This window comes from Ciona intestinalis, chromosome 11 (assembly GCF_000224145.3).
Source record: "Ciona intestinalis chromosome 11, KH, whole genome shotgun sequence".
Taxonomy (NCBI): Eukaryota; Metazoa; Chordata; class Ascidiacea; order Phlebobranchia; family Cionidae; genus Ciona; species Ciona intestinalis.
Genome location: NC_020176.2, coordinates 1664862 through 1665702, shown reverse-complemented (window position 1 = coordinate 1665702; position 841 = coordinate 1664862).

Below are 841 nucleotides of genomic sequence, written 5' to 3'. Positions count from 1 at the left end.
AAAAAATAAAATTGTTATAATATTTAATTGGTAATAGGGTTGCGGTTGATCGTTGCCAATTGGATTCATTGCTTGTATTCAGAAACGAAATGCCTGCATATCCAGATGATAGCGGAAGTGGGAGCGATTATGAAGAGGAGGACATTGTACCAAGAGGTGTAAAAAAGCGAGGAAGGCCAGCAAAACATGTGGTACGAAACATTTTAATATTTTGTGTTCATTTAACTATAATGACTAGTAAAAATTTTGCTCTCAATATATATATGGCTAGTTAAAAAAGTTTCCTGTAAAATAAAGGACAACTACTAAAAGAAGGGATGAGGGACGGAGGGACGGAGGGAAACTGAGTACTAAAAGGAGGGAAGGGGGGGACGGAGGGAAGGAGGGAAAATACCGTTACTAAAAGGAGGGAAGGAAGCAAAATGGAGGGACGAAGGGAAACAAAAATTCCTTTGCTTAAACCCTATGGGCGTAGGGACAGAGGGAAACTGGTAGAGGGACGGAGGGAAACTAATTTTTACCAAAAATAAGTTGAGGGACGGTAGGGAAACTGGTGGAGGAACGGAGGGAAACTAATTTTTACCCAAAATAAGTGGAGGAACAGAGGGAAACTGGTAGAGGGACGGAGGGAAACTAATTTTTACCCAAAATAAGTGGAGGAACAGAGGGAAACTGGTAGAGGGACGGAGGGAAACTAATTTTTACCTAAAATAAGTGGAGGGACAGTAGGGAAATGGTGGAGGGATGGTAGGGAAACTGGTGTAGGGACGGAGGGAAACTATTTTTCGTCCTAAAAAAGTGGAGTGACCGTAGGGAAACTGGTAGAAGGACGGAGGTAAAT